We start from the raw sequence: 16,637 nt of genomic DNA, 5'->3' as shown, positions 1-16,637 counted from the left end.
TGTTAAATAAATAAATAAATAAATAAATAAAATCCTTAAAAAATAATAATAATAAATAAATGTGCTTCAATTAAAAGTGAAAGAATCCGTCATTTGGTGGCTATGACTCCAAACGCAAGACTAGCAGTACTTTTTGGAAAATGCCCCAAATGATGAGGAAAAATACAATATAGAGAGATCTTCACTAGTCTGAAAGTCTGAACTTAGGTGATGCTGGGTGACAAAGGACCTGGAATTCAGGTCATAGAGAATTATGGCTTTTCTGTATCCGAAATCTTAAACCTCGATTATACCATCCACGATCCCCAATGCAACATCTTTTGCTTTGTATTAAAAAAGCATAGTCATGAGACGTCTGGGTGGCTCAGTCAGTGAAGCATCTGCCTTTGGCTTGGGTTATGAGCCCAGGGTCCAGGCATTGAGCCCTGCGTCGGCCTCCCTGCTCAGCGGGGAGACTGCTTTTGCCCCTCCCCCTGCTTGTGTGCTCTCTCTCACTCGCTCTCTCTCTAATAAATAAATAAAATTTTTAAAATAAAAAAGAATAGTTATAATAAAATAGGAATTTTAATTTAAAAATTATTCTAGGCAGGGATAAAATTATGCTCTGGGAACTTGAGGTGAGAAGTGGTTTTCTAGAGAGAAGGAAGTCTTTCATTCACCAGCTGTGAGTTTAGCGCTTACTTGGTTCTAGGCACCGTTCTTGAACTTGGGGATTCAAGTGCGTCACAGTCACAGCACCCCACCTCTGTAGAGCTTATCTTCTAATGGGGGAAGACAGATGATAAGCCAATAGACAAATAAATGTCTTTCTGTCCAATCTTGACAGATGTTAGGAAGAAACCTGCCCAGAGGGACACCTGGATGGCTCAGTGGGTTAAGCAGTTACCTTCGGCTCAGGTCGTGATCCCAGGGTCCTAGAATCGAGCCCCACATCGGGCTCCCTGCTCGGCAGAGAGCCTGCTTCTCCCTCCCTCTCTGGCTGCCGCTCTGCCTGCTTGTGCTCTCTGTCTGTCGAATAAATAAATAAAATCTTAGAAAGGAAGGAAGGAAGGAATCTGCCCAGAGCAAGAGGATAAGATATGGCAAGAGCTTTCCCTGAGTATCAGGCTTTGTCGTGGGAGTGACTGTCTTCCTCCATAAAATTGTCAGGACTCTTATGATAAAGGCTGCAACGTAAAATGCAAGAGAGATGTGAAATTAAGAACATGATCATACGTACCAGTGCCTCACACAGAGAAGCTCATCCTACTTCCCATCACAGTGCCCGGCATAGAGTGGGTGTTCGATAAATCAGTTGGGTAAAGGGCTTGCTGCATGGTCTACAGAATGCCTAGCCTCCAACCAGATGATAAAATCCCCCCTTCTAGGATAAAGAATGGTAGCCAGTTCGTGTCTGATTCCAAAACACCCACAGTATAATACACTATATGTTAATAAGAAAATAAAAATTATATTTAAAAAAATGCCCCCTGCTGCTTGGTCCCCGACCCCTGAGCCAGATAGCCGTGAACAGCTGAGCGGGGGTAACCCAGCGCCACCCCAAAGAGATGGTGAGCTCCATTCGATGTCTGTGTTGCCTGCTCAGTGGCTCTTCGATCAAACCGAGAGCGGCAAACTGCTCAAAGCTATTCGATGCCTTCTAAACCCCGCTCTCCTGTCAGATTCTCTGTCCCCTCCATCCCCAAACTCCCGCGGTCTGCAAGTCAACAGAAAGCCAGGAGCCAGATATGATGACCCAGAAGGGTCCAGACCTCCTTGCTGTCCCTTCCCTTCCCGCCGTGTCTATCTGAGAACACTGCCGGCTTCTGGATCCTTCCATGGCAGGACTGGGGTGTAGCTTGCTGAGAAGTAGCCCTCACAGGTGAGAACGAGGACAAGTCAAGCTGAAGCCATCACAGGCCTCCCTGTCAGAGTGCTGCTCTCGTACCTGGGAGGAAAGGGCCCCCCCTTGTCCTTATCCGGGGGGTAAACTGAGGCTTAAGACTCTTTGCTCAGCCTTTGCCCCCTCCCTATTAATGGAAACTGACACCCGGCCTCGCTCCCATGAATCTTGGAGTTGCCCCAATTTCCTCCCCAGCAACCCACCTCAGCTGTGGGCTTCCTCCCGTTCTGGAACTATCTGTAGCCTTGTGGTGTTCCTGGCTTCAGAGCCTCCACTCCCCCAAGCTTCTGTCTTCCCTGTGAGCCCTGGCTCCCAGCCAGCCCCTTGTGTCACTACCCACACCCCGGAGTGACAGCCGCCTCCCCAGGAAAGGAAGGCTCCGCACTGTTAATTGTTGGCTTGGTTAACACCTGGCAACCTCACGGGCTGTTGCCATCACACCTACATCAACAGCGTGACTGTCCCCAGACCAAAGCAAGATCTGCTCCATACCTTCACGGAGACAAGGTGACACCGGTTTTACTCACCCCCAAACCCTTCTGATGAAATGACAAGGCTGGAAAGAGATGGAGCGTTTCTTCCAAGCTGAGCTGGGCATATTGGGCAATTTCAGGCAAAATCCCATTACCAGACATATAGGACTGAACGACCATTCATGCAGGCGTTCAACAAATCGCCTTGAGTGCCCACCCTGTTCTAGGCTCCAGGAACAGAGCAGTTAATGACACGAGCTCGCAGAGAAGAAAGGAAACAGAAAAGAAAGAAATGTTAGCCCGTCCAGTAGTGTTAACTACTGAGAAGAAACAAAGAGGCCAGGACGTTTCAATATTTTGTATTTTGGGGAGCACGGAGGGCAGCACCCGACATGGAGAATGAACAAATGCCTTGCATTGAATGTTTTTAAGTTCTGAGATATTTCCCTGGCTCTCAGCTGCTCCTTCCTCTTTTTAAAATATTTTTAGAAGATTTTATTTATTTGAGAGAGAGCACGTGCACAAGCGGCAGGAGGAGCAGAGGGACAAGAAGAGAGGGAATCTCAAGCAAACTCCTTGCTGAGCGTGGAGCCCTTCATGGGGCTCGATCTCGACGCCGAGATCACAACCCAAGCCGAAATCAAGAGTCGGATGCTTAACCCACTGAGCCACCTGGCGCCCCCTCGTTTTCCTTCCTTTCATCAAATCGCTTTTATCGTTCAGAACTCCAGTAAAGACCTCTCCAATGAAACAGAATGAGCAAGCAGCAGCCGCTGACAAATTTTAAAATTACAAGGTGACGAACACACGTCATAGCTCGCTCCTAATCAAAAGCGTTCTCCAAAGAGAACAGCAAGAAAGTGGGCGTGGGGGGCTGGGTGTCACTACCTTGGACATCAACTATAGCTAACTTGGAAAGTGGGGATTGCTTTTCGGTGCGAGGGGTCCACACATGTGGAGACCATTGATTCATTAAGGGGCATCGTACCCTGACCATTTATAATCATAACCTAATAGGGGCTCACAAACTTAGCCCGAGTCCAGGGGATCTTGGAGGAAATTGCCCATAAGCCTTGGCCAATTCCTACACCGTATAATACAGCATGGGTCCCAACGTCCACTTGGAAAATGACAGAGGAGGGTTTTGTGGGCTGTGCATGAGAAACAATTTCTGCTCGAAATTGGATCGGGCTTTTTCTAGGACTGTATGTTCCACGGAGGCCAATTTTGACTCCTAAAAGGCTGAAGTGCAGAAACGAAAAACAGCCCAGGGTTCATGTCAATCACGGTAGAAATGCCCCTTCCATACAAAGGAAATACGCATCCCTTTGGAGGGGAGCAGGCATTGATTTAAGTGCCGGTGGCAGGACCCCAGGGAGGACTGAGGGGAAGGGGAGCAGGAAAGCCCTTTCTCCAAGCCTGTTGCTGTTTCAACGATTTTCAAAAGTCCTTTGTTGGCAGCACAGTTGTGAAGACCATGATAGAAAGATATTAAAGGCAGCCCTGTGAGAGCAGGAGGCCCAGACACACAGATGAGGTGATCAAAGGGAGGCAGGACCCACCCTCCACCCCCAGCCAGAGCCACGCCCCTTCTCAGGGCTCCCCACCCTGGTGTGAGGGCGCAGTCAGCCTCCGCCCCAGGGAGCCCTTCCCTCCCACTGCCTTAGGAATTTCTTCTCTGCCACATTGGGCCCCATCAACAGGCGATTTTGCCCATCACTTCCCTTCTCTGCATCTCCTTTTCTTCCTCTGTAAAAAGAGCAGCTTGTTAGCAGCTCCTATGAGTCCGGACCCGTCCTGCCCTCTGGGTGCCGAGCACCCTTGCGGGGAGAGCTGAGGTCCCGGTCTCTACAGGGCCAGCTTGCCCTATAGTCATGGCAAGGTCAGGCCCCTCCTCGGTGGGTGGGTGAGGGCAGGTGACAGAGGACTGTCTTACCCTTGGCCGAGCTGCTTTGCTCTGCCCTGGGGAATCCCTGAGCTTGCAGAATGGACCACTTCCAAGGGCATCTAAAATCCCACGTGTTCGTCTGCTGGGGCCGCTGTAAGCACATCACCACACCCTGAGTGGCTTAAGACAATACCAGGGTATCCTCCTCCGGTTCTAGAGGTCAGGTGTCCAAAATAAGACTCACAGGGACCCAACCAAGGTGTTGGCAGGGCTGGTTCCTGCAGGAGGCTCCTCGCCCCTTCCAGCTGCTAGTGGCTTCAGGGCTCCTAGCTCTCGAGCCGCCTCTCTCCAGCAGGCTTCTGGTGTCAGATTGCTCCATCTGACTTTGACACCCTGCCTTCCTCTCAGGAGGACCCTTTCCATACATGAAGCCCACCCTGATATCCCAGAATAATCTCCCCATTTCAAATGCCTTAACCAGGGGTGCCTGGGTGGCTCAGTGGGTTAAAGCCTCTGCCTTTGGCTCAGGTTGTGATCCCAGGGTCCTGGGATCAAGCCCTGTGTAGGGCTCTCTGCTCAGCAGGGAGGCTGCTTGCTTCCCTCTCTCTCTCTGTCTACTTGTGATCTCTGTCAAATAAATAAAATTTAAAAAAAAAAAAGCCTGATCCACCTCTGCAAAGCCATTTTTGCCACGTAAGGGGACACACTCATGGCTCTGGGCATTACGGTGTGGACATCTTCCGGGGCTTATCATTCTGCCAAACGTATCTGATGTTCTCATTCTACCCTCGTCACAATATTTGCCACTTCTCCTTATCATCTTTGAGCTTTTCTTTAAATTGACTCCCTCCCTTTTTCTGAAGCAGGCTCCACACCCAGTGTGGAGCCAAGCCGGGGGTCGAACTCATGACCCTGAGATCCAGACCTGAGCCGGGATCAAGAATTGGACGCTCGACCACCTAAGCCACCCAGGCGCCCCTGAATTGGTTTGCTTTTTTTCTTTTTTTTTTTAATAGACTTACGTCCTTCATTAGCTTCATCCTAAACGATCATATCCATGAACTCCCGGAATGAACCACCAGTTTTAGTTTCCCTAATATTCCGTCAAGTAAATCCGTAACTATTAAGATGGCAAGTGTTCATGCCTGTCCCGGGTAATATCACTGCATGCCTCCAGGAGTACCAAGGCCAGCATTTGGGGGACAAAAATAGAATCCAGCCTGCTGGTTTTACAGAAGAGGGTAATTTGGCCAAGAATGCACAGGGGCAAAGAGCAAAACTGCAGCCCCGGCTCCGTCCTCACTGGGCACAGCTTGACAGCATGTCAGTTTCTCTTCCTGGCATCGTTACACCGGCGACTCGTACCAGCTGGTGCTCAGGTCCCCTCTGCTACGCTCACAGATATTTTATATTTAGAAAGTGGTGTTTCCTATTGCTTCCCCCGTCGGACCCACACTCGTGCCTCCCACTTATCTGTGTTAAACAGTCGCATGTTTACTTGGCCCGCATCTAGACAGCATCCAAGCCCCAGGGAAGAATGAACCAAAAGGGAAGGTCAGTGGCCAGTGGTGACTTTGTCCTGGGCTCTTCTTGGCATCTGTCCCAGCTGCAGGCTGAGCTTTGAAAACCACTTTTGAGAAGGCAGAGTCCTTTTCCGCGCACACGGTGTGGGATGCTATCATTATCCTTGTCTTACATAACAATCGGCACGCAATAAAAAAAGCTTTCATTTATTGGATTCTTAGTGTGGGTCAGGGCTCAGGCAAGTGCTTGCCAAACACCCGTTCACGACAACACTATGAAGTAGCTCTTCGTGTCCCCACTTTACAGATGAGAAAACCAAGTCTCAGAGAAGTCAAGCAGCTTGTCCAGGTCACAAGGCAGGGGTGATAAAGTCTGTATTCAGAGCGCCTTGGAAGACACGAGGGAACTTAGAAATTCCCCTGACCTGAGGAAGGAGGGTGGGGACCCCTGCCAGAGGACACCCAGTCAATGGTAGACTCAGGGACAATTCATTCTTTCTGATTTTTGTACTTAAGCTAGTATTTCTGGGGTGACTTCTTTGGACGCCTGCCCGATCTGCTTCTGTTTCCTCCTCTTTACAAACATCCCTCTGCTCTGATGCTCTGGCCCTCCATCCTTTCAACCCGGGGTTGAAAGCCGTGGAGGAATCTAGGGAGAACCCCAGAGTGACCTTTCTCCATCTTCCTCCAAACCACAGAGGGGGAAAAAAGAAAGACAGAAAGTGCTAGAAAATTTCTGAGAGTCTGTTTTCGCTAATTTGGAATTAGTAACAATTTAACCAGAAACGGATTAAAGTGTGACTTTTGTCCTTTCCCCTCCCCCAAAAAAAGAGATTGCTAAGCAGATAACAGAGTGGAAACAAGGTTACATGGGGTCGTGATCCGAAGGGGAACTTGTTAATGAAGATTTTAATCCCAAAGAACCAAGATGTCGGTCTGTAGGGTATGACCTCAATAAATGATCGCATAGCCACGCAACAGAATACCATGTTACGGCGAATAATGATGTCATGCAACAGTGTATAATAATAGGAGGACGAACTACGATTAGTAAATCGAAAGCACGAATACAAATTAAAATGACTCTTATTGTCACAGGTACATAACGATTGAAAAGGTGATTTATATTTTCTTTTTTCTGCTTGTTTGTGTCTTCCAAACATGCTGCGGTGAACAAAGATTACTTTCTTTTTTTTTCTTTTCTTTTTTTTTTTTTAAGTAGAGCTGCTTAAATTTATTGCCTTGAGATCAGGACCTTATTATTGCCCTGAGATCAAGACCTGAGCTGAGATCAAGAGTTGGACGCTTAATTAACTGAGCCACCTAGGCACCCCTACAGATTATTTTCTTAATCCAAGGGAGGGAATAAAAAATCATGCAAAAATGTAGACATAGTTATTAAGATCCACTGTTCTCTGAAGCCTGTGCTCTGAGACTGAATATACAAGAAAATAAGAGATCGACCCTATGCCTCATTACAGACCTGGCCACATATCTCAATGTAGCACTTTTCCTACCCCACTCGAAAAATGAGCAATGGATAAAAATAAGTCGTTTGCAGAAAAAAAAAAAAAAATGGCCCATAAACATGTAGGAAGATATTCGGCCGTATCATTAATGAGTTTTGAACACGTCAATTAGAATAACAATGCCGTACAACTTGTCTATCAGATTAGCCACGTTTAAAATAAATGATGCTGCTCGGTGCTATGAGCAGTATGAGGAAGTCAGTGCGTTTGTACACGCTGGTCAGAGGACCGGCATGACAACCACCGCAGCTATGGTTGAGTGATGGGTTGAGTACTTGTATCCTCACTTCCTCTTGAAACACTACTAAAAAGACGGGACCAAAAAAAAAGATGGGACAAAAATTCTAAAAGGCACGGAGCACCTGGGTGGCTCAGTGGGTTAAGCCTCTGCCTTCGGCTCAGGTAATGATCCCAGGGTCCTGGGATCGAGCCCCGCATCCGGCTCTCTGCTCAGCAGAGAGCCTGCTTCCCCCTCTCTCTCTGCCTGCCTCTCTGCCTACTTGTGATCTCTGTCTGTCAAATAAATAAATAAAATCTTAAAAAAAAAAAAATTCTAAAAGGCAGAACTCCAGGAGGACAGAATGCAGGAAAGACAACAATGACATGAGATGTCAACAGAATCTTGTAAAATGAAGAGTAGATCGCTGAGCGGCCGCTGATGGGGTGATCAGAGAAGGCTGGAAGGGAGACTCAGGGTCCCCCAGAAGCAAGCAGCGCGGCGTCTCCACCCGCAGACCAGAAGGGCTCAGGAGTCAGAGGTGCTGGGTGCGACATGGACATGTCGAAGGCAGGGCAGGGCGGGGCCAAACACAGGAAGATCTGTTGAAACTACCCTATATTTACAAAACATTTTAGAGGCTGACTTCACAGCTCAGGCAAATGACAAGCCAAGGTCTTTACCTCTCTCCCACCCCAGCAGGAGGAGGGTGTTTAGAAAAGCTCCAGACTAAGGCACACTGGGCCACCCCAGAGGACAAGGCTAAGTCACCACACTACGAAAAGAAGGGGAATGGAGGGAGGGCAGATCCTTCAAAGGCTGTGTATGGAATGAAGAGATCCTACCTTCTTTCTCCTGACAGCCTCCCAGAATGCCTACAGCCTGACGTGTACCCTCCAGGCAGGAGATCAGAGAGTTTTTCTCAGCAGAACCCAACTGGATCTAGAGAGTCTCCCAACCACTGGCCTGATCTGGAGTAGTCACAGAAAAGCCCAACAGCCAGTGAGACCCTCCGCCTGCCCCCTCCAGAGCCTCCAATCAGCTTCTAGTTCCTTGATCATAAAAATGAACATTAAGGGGTGCCTGGGTGGCTCAGTGGGTTAAAGCCTCTGACTTCAGCTCAGGTCATGATCTCAGGATCCTGGGATAGAGCCCTGAATTGGGCTCTCTGCTCAGCGGGGAGCCTGCTTCCCCCTCTCTGCCTGCCTCTCTGCCTACTTGTGATCTCTGTCTGTCAAATAAATAAATAAAATCTTTTTAAAAATAAAATAAAATATATAGATGAAATAAAGATGGGAACTGGGAAATCATCTGATGTGTCTGATCCTATTGAGAGAAATTTAAAAGCCCTGTTGGAGAGGAAACAGTGATATGTGTGTGAAAGCTAAGAAAATGAAAACCTGAGGCAACCATCAACTCTGGGGGAAAAAATTAGACAAAAGGAAGGAAAGAATAATAAAGTGGAGAGCTCAGAGAGCAATACTTACATAGTTACAGCTCAACATACTTTTGTAACACAAACATGAACACTGATTTAACCAAAATTTGTTATCAGGAAGGTATCAGGAAGATGGGGGGGGCATTACTATAGATAGGGTGATGTATCCTTCCTTCCTTTTCATAAAAAGTCAATAGATAATGACTAAAATAGAAAAAAAAAACAGCCATCCAGTCACTTTAGAAACAACTAAAATAATTAAAAGTGTTTGTGTCTGGTAAAGAAAACTTGGCAGTGGGAAGATGGGATGGGGAATTGGTATTTTTCTTTGTGTTGCTTTGTTTTGCTTTAATAAAAGTGGATGTGAAATTTGAAATACATAAAAAGTATGATACTTACTGGAGGAGTTGAAACAAAAGGACCAAAACTGTAAACAGATGTATAACTTTTCACCCAGCAATAAACTTGTAAGGATTTATACTAAGGAAATAATAGGGCTAGTATGCAAAGACGTGCATTCAGTGATGTTTACTGGAGCATTGTTTATTACAGCAATATGTTGAAAACAGCCTAAACACCTAAACACAGTAGGAGACTGGTTCAATAAATTCTGTATACCTATACACTGAAATACTACCCAGCTGTTAAGAAAGACAAGGTAAGGATACCCAGGTGGTGAAGCATCTACCTCTGGCTCAAGTCATGATCCCGGGGTCCTGGGATCAAGCCCTGTGTCAGGCTCCCTGCTCAGAGAGGAGCCCACTTCTCCCTCTCCCTCTGTTCCTCCTCCCACTATGCTCTTACACACACAAGTACTCTCTCTCTCAAATAAATAAGTAAATAAAATCTTTTAAAAAGGAAAGACAAGGGAGATATTTATAAATTAACCAGAGATGATACTCAAATGATATTATCAAGTAAAAAAGGGTTAAAAGATAGAGTTTTACATAGGAAATATTTGTTTTAAAGGTCTAGTTGATTTCCAGAATATATAAAGAACGCCTACAACTCAACAACAACAAACAACTCGATTGAAAAATGCATGAAGGACTCGATTAGATGTTTCTCCAAAGAAGTATACAAATGGCCAATAAGCCTCACAGAATGATGTTCCGCGCCACTGATTACTAGGAAAATGCAGGTCAAAATTGCAATAAGATACCAGGGCACGCCCATCAGGATGGCTGCGATCAGAAACACAGAAGGTAGCAAGTGTCGGCAAGAATGTAGAGAAATCGGACCTCTCGCACACTACCATAGGGTTGTCAAATGACACAGTTGCTATGTACGAAGTAAGACAATTCCACAAAAAATTAAAAATAGAATCGCCATATGATCCCGGTGATTCCACTTGTGGACATATACTCAAAAGAACTGAGAGCAGGGGCTCACACAGATATTGCTGAACTCAGGGTCGTAATAGCCAGAAGGTGGAGAAAATTCAAGTGTTCAACCCACGTGCAGACAGCAGTACAGAACGTGGTCTATTCACGCAACAGAATCGTGTTCAGCCTTAAAAAGGAAGGCAGTTGTGACAACAGGGACGAACCCTGAGACCTTTATGCCGAGTGAAATAAGCCAGCCACGAAAGGGCAAATACCATGTGATTCTACCTATATGAGGTGTCTAGAGTCGCCAAACTCAGAGACAGAAAGCAGAATGGTGGCTTCCAGAAGCTGGGGAAAAGGAGAGTGGGGACGCAGTATTTAGTGGGGACAGAGTTTCAGTTTTGCAAGACGATAAGAGTTCTAGAACCGGAGGGCGATGATGGGTGTCCAACAACGTGAACGCACTTGGTGTCCCTGAACTGTGGACCTAAGAAAGGTAAATTTTATGTATATTTTACTGCAATACATTTTAAAAAATTTTTTGAGGTCTAGAAATCTATATACCAAAGGGTCCATGGTAATTTTCGCAGATGGAATCATGCAAAAACTTGAACTTTCTCTGTATTGGGGCGGTTTCTATCAACTATCGTACCAGGAAAAAAAAAAGTGGAGTTCCATTTAGAAAATGAAATAAAAGTAACCTCAAATTCTGAAAGATACCATCTTATAGTTTACAAAACACTTTCATAATCACTGTCTTGCTTAAGCATCACAAAAAGTCCCTCAAAATAGAGACACAGTGCCGTTTTCTAGACGAGAAAATAGGTTCAGAGGGGAGTGACTTGCCCATGAACGAGACAAGGAGCTGGGACTCCTGGTGGCAATCTCCTAACTTGGTCAGCTCAGCTCGATGTTAAGCATCACATGAGATAAACCTGTTTGAACCCAAGAGACCCTGTCTGCAAGCCTGGAAAATGCTATCAGGTACCCAGGAAAGACAAATCAGGGTGATGGGATCTTGGGGAGATGGGGATAGACCACAGGGTTTCGGGACGACACCACCAATGCAAATGTCTGGTGTTCCCCCCACAGGGGCATAACCAACTTCACAAAACTGACCTCAGCCTTTGACGATGCCCCCAGTCACATGGACAGAGAGAGGGTCCGCAGACCACCGGGAGCCTTCCCGCTCTGGGGCGCCTCGGGCTGGCCCTCACCTGGCCCAGACGTCCAATCAAACACCCACCCCCAACCCCAGCCACCATCCCATTGTACCTGCTCCTGTGTCCCGGGTTTCGCTGATCAGACCAACAGCAGCCCCCACAGTTGCTGGCCCTGAACCAGCTGAAACCAAGCAGAAGTCAACAGGAAATGTGAGAATCACCATATGACAAAAGAGGTACAAGGACAGGAAGTGGGTTTGGCTGCGAAGGCGGAGGGGACCCCGTGATCTAGAGGTGAGGCAACCCCGCTAGCCTCCTCGCTCTGCTAGAGTGGAGAAACGATTCCTTCAGTGCCGAGCAAGGGAAAAGAGAAATCCGGTCCTGTCCTGGCTCCTGAGCCAGGCGTTCAAGGCTCCCCACTGTCACTGCGTGCGGGTACGCCCCTGTCCTTGTATTCGGAGGGGAAGGGCAAGGGCAAAGCTGTCACCAGGGCCGGGAGCTGCCTAGAATCTGGCATTGCACGTGAACTGAAGGCAGAGGGCCACCACCCACCCCTTTTATGGCTGGGAGACCTGGAACGAGCTGCTTGGGGTCTCCTTTTCCCCCTCGATGAAATGGAGGTGATACCTGCCTCGCAGGTCTGTGGATGCTTCAGTGAGTTCCTGCACGAACCATTCCTTTCCAGTGGTGACATGAGACCTCCCCAGGGTCACCCAGGGAGGGTGGAGGCTGCGTGGCTGTGTCTCTGTGTCCCCAGAACGTTCAGCGGCACACTGGAAGTTAGTCCATAAATGTGCTTGGGCCTTCAAGAAGCTGGGGAAACACTACCCTGTTTAGAGCATGCAGGCAAACACGGGAGCCTGGGCTGAGGACCCCATCGCAGTGGGGGGAGGCTAAGCGGGCTTTGGCAAAGCCTGGCACGAGGGCAGGGCCAGGGTGAGCCTTGGCTCCTCTTAGCTCCGATCACAACCTCCTAAGATCCCTAAAGATGTGAAATGCAGCAACAAGCCACACTTGATATGCTTAGCAGCCCAGATCCCACCCACTCTCACCATTTCCAGAAAGATCCATGCTTAGCCTGCTGCAAACTCAAATCTCCCTCAAAAGCAATCCTTAGTCTTGGCACCTGATCAGGAGACCTGCCCTCCTCCTGGCTCTCTGCCCTCACCTCCCTGACTGCCTCCTTTTCAGAGGATGGCACCTTCTTCGAGACTGTTCTGTCCACTTCTCCGGGGTGCCCTCCTGGCTTCTCCTTTAAGCGCGCCCCAAGCCTTGTTGAGGCCTACTATGTGCCAGGCACCGTATTAAATGTTGCTTTAACCTTCAAACCACTCTCTAAGGTAGAGGCTATAACTCTCCTCATTTTTCTTAAGTTGTTGCTTTTAAGTAATCTCTACACACAACGTGGGGCTTGAACTCACAACCTCGAGATCGAGAATTGCACATTCTTCCCACTGAGCCAGCCTGGCACCCCCTTCCCATTTTGCAGATCAGGAAACTGAGACCCCAAGAGGTCACACAGCTTGCCCAAGGTCCCCCAGCGAGGGGACCCACGCTCTGTCTAACTTATACCGGAGACAGTTCGGTGAAAGTTTACTCCAGGAAGCTGGCAAGCTCTTGGGGGCAGAGCCCTCCCCCTGCTCCTAGAAATGGGACTGAGAGCCGCTGGGCGCGAGTCATCACCAGGGAGCTGGTTAGAAATGCAGAAGCTCGGGCAACTGCAGTCCTGCTGAATCAGAACTTGCATTTTCACAAAAGACCCAAATCATTGTTTTGCTCATCAAAGTTTTGGACGCACAGTGGTCCAAAGTGAAGTGAATAGATGTGCTATACAGGCACCCAGAGGGAGAGCAATCATAGGAAAAACAAAACCCACGGGGCTCTTGATCTTGGCGATTTCACCTCTGGAGGAAGCGCGGAGCAAAAAAGTTAGGGCTTAAAGTTCCCTATACCTCACTTTCCACTTCTAGGTGCTTGATCAAGATCTTGGCCCCCTGCACGTCTGGAGGGCAACGGAGCGTCTTTAGAGCGCCACCTGCTGGCTTCACTTAGGTATGAGCCCACGTTTCTGCTCCAAGCATCCTGGCCAAGAGCCCCAGCCCTGGCTGAGCTCTCTCTCCGGGGTTCTCTCAGTTCTTGCCCGCCTGGGGTATCCACTGTTCACTACTCACTCGTCACTACTCCTGTCACTGGTTCAGATAACTCCTCACTCTGTACATGGCAATAACGCAGTACCCCATGTTTGACCAATAGACATTTCTTGAGCTCCTACTGGGTGCAAACCATGACTTCAACCGGCCAGTCCTCTTCTCCCCAACATCAGAACAAGTGGTCCAAGCAGGTGCTTAGTGTTCTGACGTCAAGGTTTAAAACTTGACTTAAAGCAAGACTTAAAGATTTAAAACAGAAAGTATTCACAATATTCACAGGCACATGTTTCTATTTGCCTGTATTTATATCCGTCTAAAATCAGTAAGAAAAGGAAAGCGTCCAGCTAGAAAACTGGGCAAAAGATATAGATAAGATCATAGCAGAAGAAATACAAATAGGTAAGGGCATTTTTAAGAAATGTCCCTATTTTAAACCTCTCTTACATTCTCTCTTCTTTTTTTTTTTTAAGTTTATTTGCTTATTTAAGTAAACTCTGTACCCAAGGTGGGACTCCAACTCATGACTCCTAGATCAAGAGTCACACGCTCTTCCAACTGAACCACCCAGGTGCCCCAAGCTTTTCTTTCCTTTTTTTTTTTTTTCCAAAGAGTTTATCTATTCCTTTGACACAGAGAGAGAGACAGAGAGAGAGAGAGACATCAAGAGAGGGAACACAAACAGGGGAAGTGGGAGAGGGAGAAGCAGGCTTCCTGCTGAGCAGGGAACCCGATGCGGGGCTCCATCCCAGGACTCTGGGATAATGACCTGAGCCGAAGGCAGACAACTTACAACTCAGCCACCCAGGCGCTCCACCCCAAGCTTTTCTTACATCATTTTAAATTTGATTTTTTAAAAAGATTTTATTTATTTGACAAAGAGAGATACAGCGAGAGAAGGAACACAATCAGGGGAAGTGGGAGAGGGAGAAGCAGGCTTCCCACCGAGCAGGGAGCCCAATACGGGGATTGATCCCCGGACCCCAGGATCATGACCTGAGCCAAAGGCAGACACTTACAACTGAGCCACCCAGGCACCCCTTGAATTTGATTTTTTAAATTATTCTCTTTTCCCCATTAGTTTCATAATTATACATTCTTTTACTATTCTTTTAATGGCTATCAAGAAATTATGGGCATCTTTGAATTATTAATCCACTATAACTTCTGCTTTTCGCACTCCCCAGACAATCTGAGAATCTTACAATTTTACTCTACTTATTGCTCTCCTGCCTTATGGTTATTATTGTCAGGTATTTTAACATTTCACATATTTTTTAACTCCTAAGATATTGTTTTTCCACACAGTCAATATTCATGTATTTTTTCTACACGTTTATCTCTTGTCATTCATTCATTCCTTCATTCTTTGCTCCCACTGGGATCATTTTTATTCTGCATAAAGAGTGTCCTTTAGTAATTTTTATTTCAGTTCTCTTGGCAAAGAGTTCTCTGTTTTCATTTGTAAACCTCTTTGTTCCCCCCCCTTCATTTTTGAAGAATATTTTTTCTATATAAAATTCTAGATAGGCAGTTGTTTTCCTTCACTCATTTAAAGCTTATAACACATAGCCTTGACTTCCATTGTCTCCTGGATCCCATCACCTGTCTTGCAAATGAGCTATCAATAGTGTTATTACTCCCCTAAAAGTGATGTGTCTTTTTCTCTCAGCCAATTTTTTAAAATTCTCTTCATCTTTGGTTTTCAGAAGTTTTACCACAATGTGCCTATGTGGGGATTTTTTTGTATTTATTTTGCTTGAGATGTGTCATTTGTTGAACTTGTGATTTAATGTCTTTCATTAAGATTGTAGAATCTGTAATCAGTAACCCTTCGACTGTTGCTTCTGAACTGGTCACTCACTCTCCTTTACTTGACTGACTCCAGTTAAATGTATTTAGAACTTTACACCACATTGCATATTCTCTGATGCTCTTTTCTTACTTTCCATCTTTTTTCCCCCCACACCATGCGCCAGACTATTTTCTACTGACCTTTCAGTTTACTAATCCTCTCTGCTGTTGTATCTAACCTGCTGTTAAACTCATCTATAGTTTTTTTTTTAATTTCAGTAATTGTATATCTCAGTTTTAGAATTTCCATTCAGTTTTCCATTCAATTTAAAAATTGCTCGTAGGGGTAGGGGAATGTGCAAAATGGGTGAAGGGGGTGGGAGGTCCAGGCTTCTGGTTATGGAGTGAATAAGTCATGAGAATAAAAAGCGTAGCATGGGAAATAAATAGTCAATGACATTGTAACAACATTGTATGGTGACAGGTGGTAGCTACACTTGTGCTGAGTAGCATACCACATAAAGAAGTTGAGTCATTATGTTGTACACCTGAAATTAATGCAGCGTTGTGTGTCAACTATACTCAGATTAAGACAAAATTTTTAGGTGCATCTCAGTGGTTCAGTCGGTTGAATGTCTGACTCTTGATTCCGGCTCAGGCCATGGTCTCAGGGTGGTAAGTTTGGGCCCCATGGTGGGCACCACACTGGGCATGGAGACTGCTTGGGATTCTCTCTCCCTCTGCCTCTCTCTTTCTCAAACTACACACATACATACATATAAATGGGACTACCGAAACCTTTAAAATTTTTTTAACTATTTCTAGTTAATCTTCTACTTTCTTGAATACATCAGAGTCCATGTACAATAATACTAACTTTTTCTCCTTCGGGTCTGCCTCTACCATCTTATTTTTTCCCTTGGTTTTTGTTTATATAGTCTTGTCTTCTAGTGTATCTGTTAGTTTTTGTTAAATGCTGGATGCTGGGTAGAATGAAAAATTGCAAAGTCTCTGAATGATGTTATTTTTCCAGAAGATGTACATTTCTGGTTGACATTTTTTTCAGGCAGCTAGAGTAGGGTCAAATTGTTTGATCTGATCAGGATTGAGACTTCCAGACTCTGTATGGACTGGCTGATGTCTGTATTGTCCTTAGTTCTAGGTCATAGCCCTGCAGACATCTCAACTGAAACCCCAGGGTGTCAACCAGATTCTTCTTCTTGCCAGTTCCTGAACTCCAAATTTTGAGCACTGT

At 46.3% G+C, this 16,637-nt stretch overlaps 1 protein-coding gene across 1 annotated transcript in view; it reads right to left on the bottom strand.

Annotated features, from left to right (window-relative positions):
- NDEL1 (nudE neurodevelopment protein 1 like 1) overlaps window positions 1–11,610 on the bottom strand; it is a 45,228-nt gene extending 33,618 nt beyond the window's left edge. The window contains exon 1 of the mRNA XM_032840113.1: window positions 11,554–11,610. The gene's annotated coding sequence lies outside the window, so the exon portion shown is untranslated. The remainder of the gene's footprint in view (window positions 1–11,553) is intronic.
- Between the last annotated feature and the right edge of the window lie 5,027 nt (window positions 11,611–16,637).

Source organism: Lontra canadensis, unplaced genomic scaffold (genome assembly GCF_010015895.1).
Source record: "Lontra canadensis isolate GAN:19392208 unplaced genomic scaffold, GSC_riverotter_1.0 scaffold110, whole genome shotgun sequence".
Classification (NCBI taxonomy): Eukaryota; Metazoa; Chordata; class Mammalia; order Carnivora; family Mustelidae; genus Lontra; species Lontra canadensis.
This window is presented reverse-complemented; position numbering and strand designations above follow the sequence as displayed.